Source organism: Podarcis tiliguerta (assembly GCF_965153285.1).
Source record: "Podarcis tiliguerta genome assembly, chromosome: 13".
In the NCBI taxonomy this organism is placed as follows: Eukaryota; Metazoa; Chordata; class Lepidosauria; order Squamata; family Lacertidae; genus Podarcis; species Podarcis tiliguerta.
In genome coordinates, this window is record NC_139546.1 from 22,703,839 (window position 1) to 22,722,124 (window position 18,286).

The 18,286-nt window shown below is 45.6% G+C and overlaps 1 protein-coding gene across 15 annotated transcripts in view; it reads right to left on the minus strand.

Moving 5' to 3' along the window:
- Window positions 1-18,286, minus strand: part of SRCIN1 (SRC kinase signaling inhibitor 1) — a 322,505-nt gene that overhangs the window by 240,690 nt on the left and 63,529 nt on the right. The gene's annotated exons all lie outside the window — the stretch shown is intronic.

Here is an 18,286-nt window from a genome sequence, read left to right on the forward strand (position 1 = left end):
CTAAACCTGCTGGAAACTGATCAACTGCCTTGGCTTTCCTCCAAAAAATAATGGAAATTGTAATTTTTGTCATGGTGCTGTGATGTGTTTTATTAATATTAATGCTAATAACAGCTCAAGATTCAAATTGCATGTTATTCCAGAGATCTGTGAGTGGACCTGTCAACATTTCGATTTTTTATATATATTTTTACTTCAAATTAGCCACTGAGGGAGAGAGCTCCCAATTCTTCCCGATCTTTGTGTGCAGGTATTTTCTTCGTGGGACTAACTCCAGGCTCTGGGGAGCAAACAGATCAGGAAAACGACGTGGGCAATGGTTTAGTGGTAACTGTTGAACTGCAGGAGCTTATAATGACATCTCCCCATAGCCACAGTCCCCAAGGGAATCCTATGCTTAGTTACCTCTGCATAGTTACCTAAAAGTGAACTCTGTTGCATTGAGTGGTGCTTACATCTGACTGCACAGGTTCAACATTGGACAGAATCCCAACACACAAATGGTGGTGGGGGACCTCATAAGGGGTGTTGGGTGTGGCACACAATCGCACTAGCTCCAGCTTAACGGGGGGGGGGGGGCTGCTGCCTACACGGCCAGGTTGATGGCAGGGACCACTGGAATGGTCAACACTGGGGTGGCCCCAATTATTAGCCAACTCCCTGGTGGAGGCAGCTCAGCAAATGGCTGGGCGACGATTAGGTTGGCAGGTGAGCCCCAATGTTATGGTCAACCAACACTTTGTGTGTATCATTTAAATGGGCATGCGATGACCCCCATAAGCATGCACGCAGCAATAGGAGGGGTCTTTGCTGCCTTCCTGCACAGCATCTGGCTCTGCTGAGGCAGGCACAACATGCCACAATGCCTGTGGGACAACCATGTGCTGTTTTGGTCCCTGGAGAGGGGTAGGTCTGAGCCAGGTGTGACTCCCTATTTGGCCCTCCCACAGCCCCAAAAGTTGAGCAAGGGAGTAGGGAAAAGTCTCTCTACCTTGCCAGTCTAGATCTAGATAATTTATTATGGTCAGACCAGTTCACATAACAACACAATAAAAACAGCGTTCATAAAGATAAAATATACAATCAGAGCAGATTGCAGCAATAGCTCATGAGTTAAAATTGAGATATATACATACACCCGTACAACTGAGATTTGGGCTACCATAAAAAAAATTGACCCAAAGCGCCCCAAAGGGCAACTTCAGCATTTCCCTAGTAAGCTATTTTATTCTAGAGGATGATCTGTGCCTACAAATCTGGGCACAGAATCTGGCTACCAGCCAGGTCATCTTGTGATCTTTGCCTAAGAGGAGAGAATTAAGTTTAGACTTGTCTGAAAGATCGGCGAGCCTCTTCAGCAAAGGATACCTTGCCAGTCAATGGACGTAGTAACCCACCCTTCTTCCTTCCCTCCAACTTCAGCCTCTGCTTTGAAGAAAACACGCACGCCCACTGAGCTCTAACCAAACACAAAACCAAACCTGAACCGCCAAAAGGTAACATTTAACTTTAGTTAGAAATCTGAGCAATATTGCAAAAGAAGTGTTACTCATTGAACTGCTAGAAGCCTCATCAAAGGGGGGGGGGTAAAAGTATTTTAATCTCTGCTCCATTCTTTCCCTCATTCTCCTATTTTTCTACGCAATTGTGCCACAAACAATACTAAAACTTGGGAGCCTCGTTATCTCCTCGTTCACTCCAATTATCCTGGTGCTATGACAGATGACATCATTCCTTCTGCTCTGAAAAAAGTGCTTCCCCGCTCCCTGCCTGCGCTATTATATACCATGTTAATGCGCCAAATCAAGAACTACTGCTCCAAACAATTTCAGATGCTTCCAAAGGCGCTTCAACATAAAAAGAAAAACGTTGGGAGAGCTAGTCACCGATTTCCCATAGAAAATGTAGTTTAGCTTAAAATCCCCTTATGAAACTACAGTTCCAGGAGATGCTCCTAAGTTGTGAGAAAAATCCTCAGCCTGACAAAGGGATAGCAGGGCCTGCTGGCCCCTAAAGAAAACCTGGGCTGCTTGCAAAACCACCACCATTTTCTGCTGGATTTCTGCCAAGTTCTGTGAAATTTTCTGAGACCGCAGAATCTACACAGCCCTGGAATAAACCATAGAAATGCTTCCTTGCTTGTTTGTGTCCCCCCGCCTTTGAGGCACAACAGCAAGGAGCTTAAACAGTGTCAGGCATCAGAAGTCGTTTGGGAGCAAGCGCTTAATTATGAGGCCTCTTGAGAACATGAGGCTATAGAGGACAGAAAGGCAGAAAAGCAATAAGGCACATTATTTCTCATCTGAAAGGTGCTGGCTAGGACTAGAAAGATGAGAAGAGTGGGGCAGGAATCTAGCTCATTGACAAAGGGCCCTTGCAGACGTTATTTTTTATGGTGCATTCAAGAAGATCTGTGCTCATGATGCTATTGGGCTGGTTATCCTGCTTTTAACAGTATTAGCATCTGCAGAGGTTGGGGTGAGGGCATACAGCTTCTTTGACAATCAGTGCATGCCCCATAACGTCCTTCTGAAATCTTTTAATTTTTTAGACTCCAAATGCTGCAAGTTTGTTTTTAAGCTATATCACAAGGTTGCCCTCTCAGATGGTGTTCTTGCAGTAACACAAGGGAAGCATCAAGAGAACTATGTGTGGACAATCCAGAATAAATCCATCACTAATGCACTACTATTATGTCAATGACATGCTGCAGAAAACACCCACTAAAAAAACCCAAAGGCACTAGGGCCATCTGGGGAAGCCCTCAGACAGTCAACCTTCGGAAGAACCTGGTAGTCTATCTATTACACATAAGCCTATGTAAGCAAACCCAAACAACCCTTTTATTTGAGGAAAAGCAGCTTCAGGAGGAGGGAGTTCTGGAACAAAGGGATGCCAAAAATGTAATGATCTGAACTGCACCCTCTGTAAGCTGATCATAAACCTGGGAGAGGGAATCTAAAGTGCATGTGGTTAAAAAGGCAATCTGAAGTTTTAAGTACTCCCCAGATTTCATGCAAGCAGATAAAATTTCAAATGGTTTGTAATTTACAACAACTGCAAGGGTCAACAAGGGCAGAAAGGTCCTGCAATAGCTTCTGCGGCAAAGTGCCTCTTAAGTGATGTGAGTTTTTCAAGGCTGCAGAACGTGAGGAAAAGGGGAAACTGTTTTCTCCCAAATCCATGCATGGTCCCCCTCTCATTTCTTCAAGGTGTCCCACTGGATCCTCCCTGATCTTGCTTACCTATACTTCCAGAAAGAGTTTGCACTAGGGCTGGCTCACCCATGAGGCAAAAGTGAATGGGCAGCAGGATCCACAGGGGCAGCAGATTCCACCTCCAAGGAATGCATCACCTGCTGCTGCTGCTGCAATGGCGGCAGCCTTAGCTGTGACTCACTCCTTGGCCAGATTTGCAGCCTCCTTGGCAGCTCCACCCTATGCTGCTTCTAAGGTGGTCTCTTGGCGAACAGGTGGTGCTGCTGGTCTCCTTACACCCTTGTTCCCAATGTAGATCTTTATTTCCCCCCTTGTTCCTGATGTAGATCCTCAGCCATCCATTATTCCCTGGGGCGGGGGGCATTTTCTGGTTCGCCTCAAGTGCCAAAACGTCTTGTCACAATGGTTTGCACAACGGTCAACTGACTGCCTATTACTTGGTCTATTGTGTACACACTATACCTTTGAAGTTTATTGGAAGCACATTCTTTCCCTCAAAGAATTATCGGCCCTGTAGTTTATATACTGTATATCCATCAAAAAACCCTCTAAGAAGTTTACATAAGACAAAATAAAGCATATGTACTGAAAAATACAGATAAAATCAAATGTTTAAGACAAGTTGGCCTATAAATCAGTATTATTATTATTTTTAAAAAGACACATAATAAAATAAAAAGACATGTCTAGGCAGGCTTGGCTAAATACAAAAAAAGTTTTAGCAGGCACCAAAAACCATACAGTTAAAACACCTGCCTAATATTAATGGGTAGAGAGTGCAGGCAATACAACCCAGAATAACAGATTCCTTGCACATTCACAATAAACATTATGTGGCATTTATAAAAGTGTCAGTTCCAAAGACTGAAGCAGCCAGGTAGACATACATGGCATAAGGGAATCCTTCAAGTAAACTGGTCCCACATTGTTGAGGACTTTATACACTGGTAGTAATAGCGCAGCTTTCATCTTATACTTTTTCAAAACATTTCATTATCGTGCAACACTTGCTAGCAAGGGCACCAATAAGGGCTAGCTGTGCCCTGCAGCAGACAGGACCTAGTAGCACACTGAAACTTATCCCACCAATTACCAGCTATAATTGCAAATGTTTCCAGACAGGAGTGCCAGCAGTCATCAACAGCAAGGGCATAGTAAGGTACAGTGTCTAGCTAGGACCAGGGAAAATGTAAAGGTAAAGGGCCCCTGACAGTTAAGTCTAGTTGTGAGTGACTCTGAGCTGACGTGTGTCCGCAGACAGTTTTTCCAGGTCATGTGGCTAGCATGACTAAACCGCTTCTGGCGAAACCAGAGCAGCGCATGGAAACACCGTTTACCTTCCTGCCGGAGCGGTACCTATTTATCTACTTGCACTTTGACGTGCTTTTGAACTGCTTGGTTGGTAGGAGCTGGGACTGAACAACGGGAGCTCACCCCGTCGCAGGGATTCGAACCGCTGACCTTCTGATTGACAAGCCCTAGGCTCAGTGGTTTACACCATAGCGCCACCCGGGAAACCCAGCTTCAAATCCTCACTTAGACAAGAAGCTCACTTAGGAGATCATGGGTTAGTTATAAATGCTTATAAATCTTCTTCACAGGGCTCTTGTGAGGATTAGATGGGGGCAGGTTGGGAATGACTGCTGCCCCCAACCTCCTTGGGAGAAGGGTGGAATTTAAAATGTTTCTGTAATTAGTGCAACTATTGAACGTCCGTGCTTAAAAATGCTGCATCATTATTTGATTTGCCAAATGCACAGCCACAAGTCTACTGACAGATAAGCCTTCAGTAATACTCAGCCCTCCTTCTTGTATTTTGGCCCAACAGCTCCCCTCTCAGATACCTGTGTGTGTGTTTTTTGTCTGCCACTGTCCTTGAACCAATCCAACTGCAGATTCACACAGACTTCAAAGCTCCCTTAGTTTATAATGCACTTTGCTTTTGCATCAGCCCTTCTGTGGGTCTGCCCTGCTGATCCCACTCTGATCCCAATCGTGCTTAGAAAGCCAGCCCTGGGATTTAATAAGGAAAGTTACTCCTGCTTCTCGCCTGGGTCACCAAATGTCAGGATCCCACCCAACCCATATCTCAGAGAGAGCTCCTGTGATTAAGAAGTAGGGGGCCCTGCAAAAAAGCCCAGTACAACTGATTTCACTTTCAATTTATTAAATTCATGTGTTGCTTCCCACTAATTTTCTTTTTAATCCCAAAGAAATGTACAACCAATTTTTTTTTAAATGTGATTATGAAATCACATAAACATATCAAAACCAGATTTCTTAATGCAATATTATATCATCGGTGCTGCCTGAGAAAACAAAAGTATATTTGCATGGGGCCAAAACAATGGCAAGGTTGGCACCAAGTGAGCCTCCCTGGGGAGATAAACAGGGGGCCACGACAAAGGAGGCCCATTCTCTCATCACTACCCTCTGGACTTCCCTCACAGGCAGCACACAGGCAAGGATAATGATCGCAGGATCTGAGGAAGCGCAAGAACCCCCATTAGTCCCAAGGTAGCCTGAAGAGTCGGCCTCACCTTGGCCCCCTGATAACCCCTCCACCATTTCCCAAGCCCTTGATGCGGTTCTCTTCCTTCACTGCTGCCTCCACCACAAAGTCTCAAGCGCAAAGGTGACAACAGAGCTGGTAAGAAGCCCAGTGTTGCTGTCAGGGGTTCCTCTTTAGCTGCCAGGAAGGTTCTGTTGCCAGTGGTCTTCTCTGGAGCAAGGCACTGCCCAGGAGGAAGAAGAAGATCCAGTAAATAATGACCTAGCAAGTGATCAGGAAGAGGCGCTAATGGAAGCTCTGGGCCTTCCTGGGTTAGCAGCTTCCTACAGAGCACTCTTGTTCACTGCCAACTCTCATGCCAAGTGCTAGTCATGAGCAGCAAAGAAAACAAAGTCAGCCCCTGGCTTCTGTGCGGAGCAGAGCTATATAAGACTCTATGACGTGATCCTGCATTTAATATATACCGATGGAGTCCATTTTAAAAGGGGATGTGTGTATGGCCCTTAAAATGGCTATTGAGAATATTTTATTATGTTCATTAGCATGGATGGTGGTGCTAATCTACAAGAGAAAGAAAGCGCAAACAAAATACTACTCCATTGAGTGCCTCCAACTAGCAAGAGGAAGCTGTTTTGCCTGGAGAGGCCCATGCTGGAAAAAAACAGTATGCTTCAAAACTTCAAAGGAAACTTAATTTACACATGCAAAGGTTTCTTTCAGAGCTTTCTCTGTTTCAAGTAATAACTCATTAAGGTGCAAAAGGACTTGATTGCCCTGGTACAATGCCCTCTTGGATCATTTCAGGTCCATTAACCCGTCCTTTCCTGTTTGTGCCTTACTAGCATGGATTTGGTCTTTAAAAATTGGCCACTACAAGCAAGTGTCTCCTGACATAAGCTGTGGAAAGCAAAACCCTACAGATCACTTTGTTGAGAATGAACTGGGCATTACTAGCCACTGTGGTCAGGCTTCTCCTATGTACCTGGGGTCAGCCTAAGACATTTTGGTGTCCTAATGGTACATGCCACCCCATCAACAATAATTAACACGAAACCACAGCACTGGTTCACTACCAGGAACTTGTCTTGCACAAGCTTAATTGAAACAAACCAGAGTCACCTCCTACGTTCAGGATACTTTGCTCCCCAAAACAAAAGATATAGGCAAAAGAGAAGATGTATCATGCCATATATATAAAGGTACAGCCTTATACTTTAATTAATTCCTACTTTATATCTTATGGTGATCATGTTAATGCAGTCCATCTCCCCACTAAGATTTCTGTGGTTGCATGTTAAGTCTCTGCCTCTCTCAGGACCTTTCCCACATTTGGTTCACCTCCCCATTACCAGTCCTACCCCCATCTTAGCCTCACAACAGCTCTGTTTGGCAGGTTAGGCCAAGAGATGGTGGCGGGCTCAGGATAACCCAGCCAGCTTCATGGCTGAGTAGGCATTTGAACCCACATCTCCTTATTCCCAGTCTGACATGGCCCCTAAACATTTGGAAGAACTTCCTAAGTCTGCAAGGTGCTCAGCAGTGGCTGCCTCAGACATTGGCAAGATCTCCATCACTAGTGGGTTTTTAAGCAGAGGTCTGATTCCCATCTAGCAGGGATACTGTAGCTGTGAATTCATTGCATTGGTAGGGGTTGGCCTAGATGATCTCTGAGGCTCCTTCCAACTCTAAGATTTTATGACTTTAGGCACTACAGCATGCTGGTTCACTACCTTGAGGGGCTGTTCTAGAGATTACTAAGGGAATATGTGTGTGAAGCAAGTAAAAAACTCAGAAAGTACTATATAAGCATTATTATTATTATTATTATTATTATTAATATTGCTGGAGCCAGACTAAGGATGACTGGATAGATTATGACGTCCACCACACACTTTCTTATCCACTGAAACATTGTGAAAAGTCCATTCTGCTTTTGTGTACAGCTGGATGGTTAAGAAACATCAGGGGGAAACATACATTACATCAATACTATGCACCTTCAATCTATATCAGGGAAACACGATGGGAGCAACCTCTCCAAACTTCATTTTTCGTTTCGCAAGAATGTTCTCAATCCCAAAATAGCCTCTCCCTGGGTGAATCAGTAATAGCTTGGGGTTCTCTAAATTCTGCACCACACAGCTCTGCAGCAAGTTGGGGAGACTGTAGGAAACTGCAGTCTGCAACATCCCTAGACAAGCTTTCTCTTACTCATTTGTCCATTCATATCAGTGAATGTGGCACGTTACAGAATGGCATACATAAGAGGTCTCTGTCCCATGACACTTACACTCTAAATTTTTGATAGAAAAAGAGGGCGGGGGAAATGAAAGACACAGTAGTTCCACAGCCAGAAAGAAAACAGTATTTGCTGTCTCTGGACAGAAACTTGAAGGAGTTCCTTTTCCATCAGCTTTGGGTCAGAGAAGGCCAAGCCTACATACCCAGGGCCAACATAGTGGCAGGTCCCTTAAAAGAGGTTCCCCTTGCCCCAATGAAGCTGAATGTTGGAAGATTCAGGCCAGACAAGAAAAAGGACTTCTTCACATATCACATAGTGAAATTTTGGAATTGAAAGAGAATTGGACAAATTCATGGTGGATAGGTGCTACGTTCCACCTCCACTGTTGGGGGCTGAATGTCTCTGAATAGCAGCTGCTGGGGGAATCCCAAGTAGGGAGAGTGTTGAGGCACTCAGGTCCTGCTTTGGGCAAGCTTCCCATGGGCCCTGTGAGCACAGGATGCTGGACTAGACAAACCTTTGGTCTGATGAAACAGGGCTCTTCCTACGATCTTAAAAGCCATTTAACAAATAAGTGTGATTCCTGCATTGCAGGGGGTTGGAATAGATAACCCTTGGGTACCTTCCAACTCTACAATTGTATTATTATTTTTGACGCTGTCTTATTCTGAGTCAGACCATTTGGATGTTTAGTCCACTACTGTCTACTCCAATTAGCAATGACTGCACATGGTCTCAGGCATAGATATTTCCCAAGGTCCTTTTGGCTGCAGAGGCCAGGGAGAAAACCTGGGACTCTTTCTGCATGCAGTGCTGAGCCCCAGAGGTTGTGTTAGCCAGCATAATTAACACTTTAAAAAATAAAAATAGCAACAAATATGATATGACAATCAACATGGAATGTACCACTGTTTAAATCAGGAAGCAATTTTTTTAAACTTGCTATTTATTTATTTATTTGACAAGATTTATGTTCTGCTTGGTTGCCAAAATCCTCCAAGCAGTTTACTATGGAACTTGGAAACCAATTATTCATTTAGGTCCCTATGTCCTTGTTGTTAGAACCCTGAACTCAGATGGCATAATCAAGAGGGAGTTCTCAGGAATAAACAGGGTTCTGTGTACACTGCACCAAGCTGGCACCAAAACGGAATTCTGCAGCCTGTATAAATGATGCCAAACAAACCAGATGCCCATATAGTTGGTTATTTTGCACAATTCGTTTTGCTTATTTTATAGAATTTATGCAGCATTCATCAGAAGAGCAATGCAGGGCACTAAAAGCCTCTCCAATCCAGCCATTGTGATTTCACCGGGTGCTGTTTGCATCTTTTCAACTATCCTCACAACCTCAAGGGGTACAAACTCTGCATGTGACATTCAACATTAGAGATGTGATGGCTGAAAAAAAGAAGCGAAGAATAGGAGACAACATATTCCCCACCACCACTCCATTTTTCCATTCTAGGGCCTTCATATCTCTATCCAACATTAAGCACTTTTTTTTAGTTCTGTTTACTTCAATGAGAAAACAAAAGATTTCCCACTGAAAATGGCAGGATGGTACCATCAGGAAAAGAATTTGGGACAGAAGTTAAAGGCCTCATTCAGAAGAATGAGCAGGAGGGGCCTCATCAGCTTACCATATTTGAAGCGAGTGAAGTAATACAGAATGGGGTCTCCAATGTGGTGCCCGTGGGCGCGCCTGCACCTGCAGATGTCTTCCTGGGTGCCCACAGGGTCCCCTCCCCCACCTGCTGACAATTCAGTCAAGGAATGAAAAGGGAGATTCCCAGGATGCTGAATTATTTCAATTGAATTACATATTCTGCGCTTTTTTTCTGCACTTGCAGAGAATCTTGGCTTGCAACTTTCCACCCCACGCCAGAAATAACGAGTCTGAGTTCACTGGAGAATAGCAGTTACAATACAGAGGTTGGAAGACTAAGCAAATGAATCAGCCTTGCCCAGGTAAGCAGAGCAAAGCACAAAGAGAGCAGAGCTGACAAGTGTTAGGTATGGGTGGCCCAATTCCAGTTTCTGAACAGAAGAGAAAGTAAGGTGTTAGATTAGAAGAATCCCTAATCTAAAACTACCTACCCAGTCCCAGCCTGTATCCTTACTGAGATAATAAATATGTCCACCTTTCATTGTTTCAACACCTTTTTGTGTTATTTTTGGTCATGCTCTGCCTCCTACTCTCTTCTATGCTGTGAAATAGCATCTTGTTTGTTTGTTTCTATGACTTATTGATATATTACAAAGCATCTTAATGGCAAGAAATAGAACAAAGCCCATCTCTGTCTTCTGGAGGCCTGAGGAACAATGCTGAATATTAAGCGTCCAAAGCGCTTCCCAGACACAATTGTAGAATTTATCACAACTATTAAGCTTGGTCAGTATCATTATCCCTATATCAGAGATGATGGGCTGAAGCTGAGGAAGGTAGCTTTCCTGAGACTACCTGCTGAGTTTGTGGTGGGATTTTAGCCAAAGACCTAAATCCAGGGGATGAAATATATGGCTGGTGTTATATTGCGGGGGAAGAGGCATAGCGCAGTGAAAAAGCTTTAGTTTTGTATTCAGAAGGCCACAGGCTCAATCCCTGGCAGCCCATATCTCCTCCCCTAACGTCTGATGGGACACCTCTGCCGCCAGGCTCTGAATATTGGCCCACAGACTCCTCAGAGAACCCCAAGAAGATACCCTCACAGTTTGAAACTCCAGGGCCTAAAACATAGGTGGCTGACCTGTGGCCATCTAGATCAAGACCAGCCCACCCATGAAGCGGAGTGAAGCTGCCACCTCAGGCGGCAGAAACCTCTGAGGCGACATCCCCACAAATGTCCCACCTGCCCTGTGGGCTCCACCCCTGGTGGAGAAGAGGTACCAGCATTAATGACAATTTCTGGCGAGATCTCGTGAAATATCACGGGAAATTGGCACCAGCACCGGTGGCAAAGGCAGATGGTGCAGCACAGCAGGCAGGGACGCACTTCCTGTTTTACCACAAATGGCAACACGGGACGAGATACACCTGCTCCAGATATTATGACTACAATAACTCAGTTGGATAGATGCTGATAATGCCAAGGTTGCATGTTCAATCTCCATATGGGACATCTACATTTTCCAGCATTGTAGGGGCTTGGACTGGATAATCCTCAGGGTCCCATGCCATGCGACAATTCTATGATTCTATTGTTCTAACTCTCTTCTTCCCTAAACATTGGTCGTGCTGGCTGGGGCTGCTGGAAGCAACAGTCCAACAACATCTGGGGGTCACATGTTGGCAAACCCCTGGCTTAAGAGAAGCCTACAGCTGTCAAAGAAGGGAGTAGCCCTTTTAACTAGCCAAGCAATACCTAGCCCAGGCGATGAAGATCTCCTAGTTGCTCCAGGGCAACTTGTATGCTGTGCCGTAGTGCAGGACTGTGAACTGCGCTCACGGGACACACACCTAGGTCCCTCTCCAAGGTGCTGATCCAACTTTTCTCTGCCTTCCTGTGTGCCTGGAACCCTGGAGCTTCTCATCTCCCCTTTCCTTGGGCCATCATCACATATACATCATGTTGGGTATCCCCCTGGGGCAGGACTGCCACTGAAGGACCCCGTCCCTGGTACCTCAGATGGTGGTGGAATCGAGAAGTGTCATAGCTCAGGATGTAAAAATAGCCACTATGCTGCTTCGTTCCCTAAAGGAAACAAATTCTTTCCCTCCACACCCACATGACATAGGCAGCCTGATTCCCTCCTCATGCCAAGAATATTCAGATGCAGCCACCCTCCCCTACGGCACGCTGGCAGAATGAGAGGAGTGTGTGTCTGTTGTGTGCGTACATTGGGAGGCCAGCTTACCACAGAGGGCAGAAGGCAGCTGCGCTGTCTCTAGCAATGACTGCCCAGTACAAATCAATGTACAGCAAAGAGAAGAATCAATTCCTATAATTAAATCCCAGCTTGTTTCATTTTTATTTAGTTAGAGGACTTCTCTTTTTTTCATCCCCTTTTGGCAGCCCTCCTCCTCGCATGGTTACAACAGGCCTCTTTGCTACAGCAAAGGTTTGGTCCGACGCCTGGTACCGCTGTTAGCTCTGCACAGTCTACGCTTGGCTACAGGGCAGCTGGCTGGAGCTGGGTGCCTTCTCAGTGAGAAGCCTGTGGCCGCTGGAGAACTGAGCAACACTCCTTCTTTGGAGCATTGAAGAAGAAGAAGAGGACATTGATGGAAAATAAGCACAAAGATCAGTTCCCCTGCATCTCGCACATTTGGCTTTTCACACAGACACAGGCAAGCAAAACAAGTGGATTTTTCCAGCGGGGCTGCAGACGTTCAAGCTGTTTTTGTGAATATTCAGTATCACAACTGGAGGAGGGGAGCCCCTTCAGAAAAGCAGTATGAACCAGGACATGATGAGATGCCAAGTGGACCAGTTCGAAACATGAGAAATTGCAAAAGGAAAGCAGGGGTGCCATGAGGGTGGGGGCACGGCAGGCATTGGCCGAAGAATCCTGAAGTTTAGGACATGTGTGTTGGCAGGGAATCCATCATCAGCATCCCCATGAGCCTAGAGGAGTATCAGTGGGCACTTCCAGACTCCTGCTATTTTTGGTAGGATTCAAGTACAATTATAGTGGGTTGGGAGCTCTTGCACAAAAAACGTGCTTCCCAACCCCCCAATATTTGACTTTTTACAATAAGGAGAAATTGCACAGGAAGGTGTGGGTTAACATCTGCTTTGACACAAGGTCATCAAGCCTCCCTGAAAACAAATCAGAGCAAATGCTCATTATAAATAGGCATCACTGTCTTATCTGCCTGCAAATAAAACAGGACGAATGCTCATCTGGAAATGTCCAGTATTGCGTGACCAAGTGGCCAGACCTATGGACTGAAGCAAGGGTGGACAGACTTCAGTCCTGCAGGATCTTCTTGGTTGTTGTTCTTTTACTTGAACCCCAAGGGTCACCAACCTGAGCCAAGTAATACAGTTAGAATTAAAATATTCAGAGCCTAGGAACCTGTCTTGAGTATCAGAACTCATAGTCCTTCCACTCAGCCCAAGCTTTCTACATTTCAGCAATATAATTCAGAGTGGAAAGGGAGTCATTTTGTTACTGCTACTGTTTAGCGATTTGGAGTCAGATATCCTTGCTGATCTACTGCAAACCAACCAGAGATCTGTCAGAAGATCCAGCTCTACCATCTGCCCAAGCCTTGGGCTAAACGACCACAGAGGAAAGGCTAGGCTGGTCATTGTGACATACTGGATATCCTAGAAGAATGCCAATCTGGGAACCAGGAGGATAACAAACAGCAGTGATCTGAATGGCTAAGTAGCAGGGTCACTGCTGAGGACCCCTGAAAGGACTGCTATTATTTTACCCAGTGTATACCTTGCGACTTAAGTAAGTTTAATGGGCTGAATAGTTCAATATGCTGATGTTTTAAGAGAAATAGCTACACAGGGCACATCTGCGTGCTGTCCAATTCATCTTAATGCACTCTGAATGGAAGGCCGAGCAGATTCGAGAGGTGATGAACAAGTGAGCTGTTAATAGCTCTAGAGCAGCTTCTGCGAGTCCTTAATACATAGGAAGCTACCTTATACCTGAGTCAGACCACTGGCCTATCTACAGACTAGTGGTCTTTCCCAGCCCTACCTGGAGATGCCAGGGGTTGAACCCGGGACCTTCTGCCAAAGAGATATTATCCTTCCCCAAAGGCAGAACAGTGTAGTGTGGATAGGAAGCAGAAGTGAGTGTTGCAATATGGGTCTCTCTGTTTCGGAGTAAGAAAGGGACCCCAAAGTTTAGTTGCTGGTGGATGGGCTACACATTAGGACTTGGCTCTGCAGCCCATCCCAGTTTTGATTCCTTAGACCTGTGTCAGCAATGCCGACTCTTTTCTCTGTACCCTTTTCAACACCTCCACTGCTTTCCCCCCCTTTCTAGCAGTTGCTAAGCAACTGCAGGCTGTCCTCCCTGACCATCTCCAAGTCAATCTCCAGCCCTCAGGCCCCAGCACACAGGACAAAAATAATCCATCAATTCAAAGGCATGGGCCAGCAGCCCTCTGCTACTACTCCATCTCCCTAGTCTTCCACCCCCTGCTTCCTACGTGCCCCTACGTCTCATGAAAATAAAGACTTCAGACTTGGGGGGGGGGGGGTTAATGTATTTAAAACTCAAACTGATCTAGTTCGGCATTCAGCTAGGTGCCATAACAAACGTCACAAGCAGTCCAGAAATTGATGGCAGCAGAGCTGGTGTTTCACAGAGTGGTTATGAACAGAGTGCTCCTGGTTCAAATCTCACTTCAAGACCGAACTCAACAGTTCAGGTGTGGGAAACCTTTAGCCCTCAGGTTGTTGCCATTACAGTATTGGCCATGCTTGCCGGGGTTGAGGGGAGTTGTTGTTCGACAACATCGGGAGGGCCAAACTTTCCCCACGCCTGCAGTATGCGGTCTTCGGCAAGCCACTCATGCTGAGCCCCAGTCCCTTCCCCTTCTGTAATATGGGTCGGCTACACGGGGTTATTGTTAAGGAATACTGAGACAAAGCTTTGAGTGCTAAGGAAATAGGAAATATAGATATACCTCTCCAGCGGGGTGCGGGGAGAGAGAAGCAAGTGCAAGTGGGACTTGCAACAAAATGTAGTGGTATGGATTGCTGCTCCACAGGGTTCCAGCCACTCAATGCACTCCCTGCTCCCATTTTCCCATCTCCTCCTCATCCTCAGTCTTTCATGCCCACTGAGCATGCTCAGTCATCATTGAGCTGTTTTGCGGGGGGAGTCCCCCTAAAGTTTCTTTCCCCGCTAAATATATTCTGTACTTTTGCAAGCCTTTGGGAATCTCCTGAGTCTGCTAATACCCCCCTCTCCCTCCTGTGGTGGTGCTGTTCCGGCTACATAAGCAACGGCACTCGCAGTCTGAGAACATTGGAAATGGAAGGAATCATAAATGCCAAGCATTATTATTTTCCCAGTAACTGTGCATGAAATTCAACAGCTGTGATGGGGTGTTTGAGAAGGAATAGGGAGTGCCTTCCCTCTTGCCCTCCCCTCAACCCACCCGCTTGCTTCTTTCACCCTTCCCCACTTAACCCCATACACTCCTGCCATCAGAGCTCCTCAGCCTGTTTCAGCTCCTCCCTCCTTGCTGGGCCCCACTACCAACTTTTACTGCCAATTTACCTCACTCCCCCTCCAGTGCTGCTGGCTCCAGTCTTTTTTTGAGGTGGTATGACAATCTTCCATGCCAACACTGAGAGTGCTTGACCAGGAAGGCTGTGCCTTGCTGTGTTGCTGGGCAGCCTAACGGGGCATGATTTTCTGAGGCTACAGTCATCCAGAGCACTACATGCTCCATTTAGTTCCATCCTAAAGTGAGTTCTTGAGATGGACATGGGCAACACACATCATACCACTCTTCCAACCCAAGAACCGGCCTTGTTTCCCTAGTTCTGTTTCCCTATCCCTTTCAGTACTCCCGTTGTCCTCTCCCTAAAGCATGACAAAGAGATGGGATTTGGGGAACTGTCTATTTATATATACAAGTAATTCTCGACCCCAGTCCCTAGATTCTGGCTGAAAGAAGTAACTTGGCCCCGGAGCAGAAGGCTCCACTGCTGGCTATCATGGTTTGTAAATACTAGGGAGACTATTCCTCCCGTGCCTTGATTTGAAAAGTGGCTTATTCTATTATTATTCTATGATGGCCATCAAAACACACCATAGCAAAGAGTTTCATGTATATACATGCAGAGTGCAGTGGTTTTTTCTTTTTGTTCCAGTGGTTTTCTCCTGCTCCGGAGGATAGGACCTGGACTCATGGCTTCGTTACAAGAAAGGAGATTCCTAATAAACATCAGGAAGACCTTTCTGACGAGAGGAGCCATTCCATGGTGGAATGGGCTCCCTTGGAAGGTGGTGGACTCTCCTTCCATTGGAGGTCTTTAAGCAGAGGTTAGGTGGCCATCTGCCATGGATGCTAGGATTGAGATTCCTGCCTTGCAGGGGGTTGGACTAGATGACCCTTGGGGTTACCTTCCAACTCTTACCATTCCATGGTTCTATATTTTTTTAATGCTGTGTCTTTCTCTGGTGAGCCTAGTCTCTGCCCTGCTGACTCCTTTAAGCTCCCCAACTCCTCCCTGACTCACACGCCCTTTGAAACTCTTCCTTCCTTGCCCTGTGTCACTCTGTCCTCCTCAGCAGCCTGATTCTAAACAAAGAGAAAAGTTCCAAACCTCTCTATTGTATTATACGAGCCAAGCGGTTGCTTGTGTACCTAAGCACAGCATCTATTTTATTTTTTGATTCAACAATGTTGCAGCACTTTTACGAACGTAAAAGGCTGGTTTTTTGCTTAGAAATGTCTTTCTTTACCCACCACCAAACACTGAGAATCCCACAAACATCAGATTTATTCATCTTTGTCACTAGCTTTATTATCAGCACATACATTTTGATTTTCAAATCTCCCCTACTGCCAGCAGATCAAGGCCAGGCACAGCAGCCTGAAGTAAAGGGGCAGGTGAGGACAGGGGCAAAACAGAGAACTTTTCGGAACTGGGCAACTCCTGCCTTAGAAGCCAGATCACACATACCTAGGGGGGGGAAATCCTTCTGTTGCTCTGTCAAGGATAACGTATGAAAGAAACACAAAGGGCTGCTGCTTCTCCAAACCCTTAAGCAAATCTCTCTTGCCTTTTAGAATTCCCACTTCCCCCAAGGTTTCTTTTTGCTGCTGCAAATGAATTAAAATGCATGCACCTACGCATGTCTTATCTGTATTGTCTTATCAGTACCTGTATTGGATTTGAAATCACTTTTATATATGAAATTATTTTAAATTGTTTTTTGTAAATGCAATCGTCTTTAAGTTTTGTTGTGTTGTGAAATTGCCTAGAGACGCTTCAAACGAAGTAACTAATGAATTAAATTATTGTTGTTATTCATGATAATGTCTTATCATATGGCAAGTGGAATAGCAATAGCACATTTAATGATCTAAAACTTGAGCATTATCCTATTTGCCTCGTATTCATGTTTAATTTCACTCCCTTCTTTTTAAAACTGCATTGGTGCCAGGAGGGAGGCAGGTGAAGATAAGAAGATTCCTGCCCTGTGTGTCCCAGTGAAATGCAGGAGGGGTGGGGGTTTCACCCCTCGAGGGAGCTGTTAAGCTGCTCTTGTGCACTTCTTGCAAAAGTCAAGGCAGACGCTCCCTCTTCAAGACATCTGCATAGCTAAGGTAAGATGCCCATGGAATTCTGGCAACCCCAGGCCATTATGTAGTTGCCTCCGTGCCTAAGCCAGCCGTAACCCCAACATCAACCATCTCTCTGTTTCCTTACTCCTCCCATCAGAGACCGGTCTCGCGCCATAAGTCTCTTCTCTTCCAGACCCTCTTGTAAACCTCAAGTGGACACCCAACTCGATCACAAGCTCTTCCCTTGAAAGAGGCTGGCACATGGTAGCTGGCCAAGTGGGGAGAAGGTGAAGAGAGAGAAAGAACCTTGCTAGGTGATTTTTTTAAAAAAAGAATTGCACATATCTAAGATACCTCCAACACGTACATTTGCGTGCACAACATCTCCCGGGAAACGTGCTTCTTAACCATCCATCATGCATGTCCCCACACAAGCATCCTATGTTCTGCATCACAAAGGTGAGAGAGAGAAAGAAAGAAATCAATGCATTCTTTTCTGTTCTCCCCTCTTATATCCCTGATTTGGCTTTCTTTTCTTTATTTTGGTCGTGCACAGATGCTCAGGGAAGGAAGCAAAGAATCCCCAAGTTGGCGATGCAACCTGAAATCCAAAGGGTCTCCCACTCTGCGATCACACTCAAGCTACTGAGAAGACGACGAAGAAAACCCCCATCAATCGTCTCTCCTCTTCACATCTTTTCTCTTTCTTTCTCTCAGTTACTTTCTCTTCCCCCAGTCCCTACTGCCTTCCTGAGTTAACAAAGCAGTCAGCAACAACCTTAATCTCCAGCAGGGGAGAAAAAAATAATAATAATAAAAAGGGGTGGTTTGTGTGTGGGGAGGGGGAGAAACAGCAGTGCAACCATTGACAAACTGAAATCAGCAGGCAAATCTTTATGTACCTTTTCATGCCAGGTGGCGGGGGGGGGGGAGGTAACAAAGGGGCTCTTCTACCTATCAATATGTGCTGCCTGTCCCCCCTCCCCCCTCTATTTTCAGCAATATTTCTAGGGCAGCAGATTCGGTAGCTAGTTAATCTCCCCGGAGCTCAGCAGCCTTGACAACAATGGGGTGGGGAAATATACAGACCCAAA